The 4,130-nt window shown below is 37.6% G+C and overlaps 1 long non-coding RNA gene across 1 annotated transcript; it reads right to left on the bottom strand.

Annotated features, from left to right (window-relative positions):
- Positions 1–856: 856 nt before the first annotated feature.
- Positions 857–4,130, bottom strand: LOC149828042 (uncharacterized). The gene is made up of 2 exons (XR_016434597.1): positions 3,757–4,130; positions 857–1,287 (listed from the first exon to the last, which is right to left on the bottom strand). It is a non-coding gene; the product is annotated as an uncharacterized LOC149828042 (long non-coding RNA).

Raw genomic sequence — 4,130 nt, 5'->3', positions numbered from 1 at the left:
GTAGCCATATGAGGCCATATAGATGTTTAATATGTTTTATAGGTTATTCAATCTTCGTGATCTTATCTTTCTTTCTTAGCATGATTTTCTTTCTTATCTTTTGCTTTATTAGCTTTGGCCTGTGTTTTTAGCACATTGAAGCAGTGACTGCAACTCATATGTTTGGTTACAATGCCTAGGCTAGGCTTGTTATTTCCGAGAGTTGCCGCATAGTACCACCTCTGCAAATGAACCCTACAGTTAAGTCATTTGTTCTATAATGTACTTTCAGAAAGAGAGCGAGTTATATCTGAATTTGATCCAAGATTCAACTAGTTTTTCTTGATAGGCAAGCTGCCAATTACTGTACCGCCTCTGCAAAATAGAATCCCTTGATAGGTATGAGATTCTATTTTTTTTAACCCGAACACAACCCAAACCCAAGAAATAATTTGGGATGCACCCCGACAGGTGGATACCCGAAGCATTGACAGCCCTACTAACCAAAGACAAGTATGGCAAACATCGACTTGGCATGGTTGTGTGCCGAAGGGGATGTCACATGGCAGGTTTTGTGCTTCATTCGATGAGTGTTCTATCCTTTACGGTTAGGTCAGTGGCTTTGTGGCAGGAAAAACAATGTTGATACTTTTCATTAACAGCAAGGGATGATCCGAATGAAATTCCTGAATTCAGAGAAAATAACACTGACGCATAATCAAGCCATGATTATCAAACCACACCTAGGTTTTGCTATTGCATGATAAGGGAGAACATGGTTGGCGGTTCTTAGCTCCTGCTAGCCATTGCCTTCTAAAAAGCAACCAAAATGCATTATTCAAGCAAGATCAGAGAAATTCAGTTAGGACACTCACAATTTTGATTTTCTTAAATCATGAGAATGATTCCTCTTAAGAAAATTACATGGAACTCGGAGGAGTTGCTGCAAGCATGCTCCCTGTTTGTCACAGGCAACAGACATCTCCAAGCTACAGATAAGGAAACAATATACATTAAGGGAGAAACAAATGCACAACTAATGATACACTAAACGATATGGTCATCAGTGTCATCATCTGTCTCAAGTACAGCTTGAAGCGGCCCATTGTCAGACAAGAACATGCTGGAAGATGGATCCATAAGCCCATTAGTAAATAGGCATAGCTGGGGCTCTATCCTGTTCAGCTGCGCCCATGCTTAGTCTGAGAGCGACCAATTGAATATGTCTATGTTTCTTCTAATTCGCTCTGGATTTAGGCTGCAAGGCAAGACAATGGTACATCGTTGCAATCCCCACCGCAAGATCACCTGAAAACATGATCATAGCAATGTAATCACACAACCTTATCAGTTATCATTCCTTTGAATGTTGCCACAGTATGAAAACACATTGTGCATTGTCAATTTGAGCAATGAACATGAGCCTTTTTTTAAATATCTTACAAAATTTATAGCAAAAAATTGCCGGACTGTGCTAAAGTGATACATAATGACATTACAATTTCTGACGTAACTTTGACACTTAAGCTGCTGATAGCCAAAGAAGCACGAAACAAATGGCTTTAAACAAGCTCGGATTGAGGGGCATCTTTTTATTAGGCTGGCAGGATCTTTTCTATGATCAATGGTACAAGAGAAGAAAGCGCAAAAGATGGTTGTGATTCCCTTTGCTTTTTTTTCTCTAGAATGGTGGATCTCATATTAATATTAAGACAAGCTTCGGTGTCTTATGATACTAAGAAGAATAAATTAACCAATTTACTTGTATTAGTTACATCAAATGGTATACTTGTTTAAGCAAAGTATCAAACAGAAAGTTTGTATAAATACAGGGTCAAAGACAAGACCTAAGCACCTAATACTATTCACACTCTACATGCTAGAAACATCAAACCACACGAATGAGGCCTGCATGGCCTTCAAATGAATTTCTGGGAATTCTGGTTATTGAGTTTAATGCCTTTCGTCAGTGCTGTTCATGAAAAGGCTGAGAACTGTCTTCAAATGAAGTCTTGATGTGTGTTACTGATAGAATCAGTAGTTTGCACTGATGTGTTCTCAGTGTTTGCAAGAAGCATATTGCAAGAAATTGCAATTGGTTGTAAGAGACTTCAAATTACTGAAGATTCATTGTGTATAAATAAATGCAAGTAAACATCACTTTTTCATTGGGAGTTCATAAGACTGACATGGTTTTACAAAAGATTCAATATGCAACCATGGAATCATCGGAGCTACTTGTGGTACAACATTGGATTTACTCTTATTACATTGTTCTAGAAAAAACCTGTACATTGAGATCCTTCTTTTACTAATCACTTACAATTTTTTTAATGTCAGAATAATAAGTGTATCCAAGTTTATGATGATTCCAAAAGTTCGAAGGTTCCTATGTGCAACATGTAGTATCAATTCATTAGTTGGACAAGCCATAAACTTATCAATCTGCTTTCTGTTCAACAAAAGAAGGTGCATATGTGCATCATGGGTTAATAAAAACAAATAATCACCACTAAATTGTGTTAAAGGAAAATGGTAGAACATGCTTTCAACAAAAGAGGAAATACAAGAGGGTCATGAACACCAATCTCCACTTAAAGCCTTGCGACTTTGTCCATTAAGACAAAATGAAACTTGATGACCATTGTATAGGAACATCTACCATAGAAACAAAATGAAACCGGTTCAACCAAAATTTCCACCATTGGAACTTGAGATTCAAAAAGTAATGAAAGGTTCAAAATATAATGAACATCTCAATGAGGGAGGCAACAAAACACTGGCTATGCTAGGATCGTAACAAATACTAACAAAGAAATGGAACTTCAAAATGAAACATCTTAGTGATGATACTTGCACAGTAGAGTCAAAGATAGCTGAAGACACAAAATACAATAAGCAACCAGGAATTGGAATAAAATTCTAAGATTTTAAAGAGATGGTCATGATAAGACATTATGCATAATAAGCAGTTAATTGAACCATCAATGTATAATCAATTTGTCAATCAGAACAAGGGCATCAATTACAATCCAAAGATCAATCAACTTCAATGCTGGAAACTGCTAGTCAATCAAGTGAAAAAATGCAGTCACTTCAAATAAGAAAAAACATGATTTGTGTTCTCATGCCGCAAGTACTTCTCTAGAACCTAAAATCACTGCAGTTGCATTGAGGACAAATACAATCTCCTAGAGGCTGTCACATTTCAACAATTAGAAAATCAACAAAATAACAGCCTACTACAGGTAATCCACAGTTCATTTTGAACACATTCATCAGCATGTAAATAGCATAATTCTTGTGTTCAACAATAACGCTGCAGAGCCGACTTAAAAAGTGTTGGTACTTTGAATAACAAAAGCAATCTCTTAAAGAGGGCTTCCCAAAACACATATAGGGATTATATCAACCAAGATGGTTCCCAAGGGGCCGATTCAAAACACAGAGAGAGATTATCATGGATGATTCAATTCATTTTTTAAATATTTGTTGAAGGGGTAAAAAAATTTAATATATTTTATGTTTTTAATAATTGAAACCCTGATAAATACTTTTATATTTTATGTTTTTTGGGTTGAAAAATCGAAACCCTAAAAAACAGAAAAAACAAACAAAACCAAAACAAATAATCTGCTAGTTATAAAGCCCCATCACCCATGCCTAAATCAGAAATCCTCAAGGCAAATGGAAAAATTGAAACCCTAAAAAGCACAAAAAACCCCAAAACATGTTCTGCCCTTTTTACACGAGAACCCCATCAAAACGTAGATCTACCTCAATCTGCCCCTTTTACACACAGAGCGAGAGATGCAGCCCGTGTTACTACTTGATTGCTTTCACTGGTTGGAGAGATGGAGCAGAGGTGCCGCTGTCACCTTGCCTGTTATTCACCTGTGGGAGTGGTGTAGCAAAGGTGTCGGCGGTGAAAAGGGAGGGTTGGAGCAGAGGTGACAGAACTGGTGAGGTGAGGACGGCGATTCTAAGCGGTAACACCGGCTACCCTAAAAATGGCGAGGAAGGCGAAGAGAGAGAAAGAGAGCTGCCCTGAAAATAGCGAGGAAGGAGAAAATGAAGAGAGAGAGAGAGAGGGACATAATTTGCCTTTCGGGTTTCCCGTTAATGGAGAGAGAGAGAGAGAGAGAGAGACT

The sequence above is a fragment of the Nuphar pumila genome, chromosome 10 (assembly GCF_984573655.1).
Source record: "Nuphar pumila chromosome 10, dmNupPumi1.hap1.1, whole genome shotgun sequence".
Classification (NCBI taxonomy): Eukaryota; Viridiplantae; Streptophyta; class Magnoliopsida; order Nymphaeales; family Nymphaeaceae; genus Nuphar; species Nuphar pumila.
This window is presented reverse-complemented; position numbering and strand designations above follow the sequence as displayed.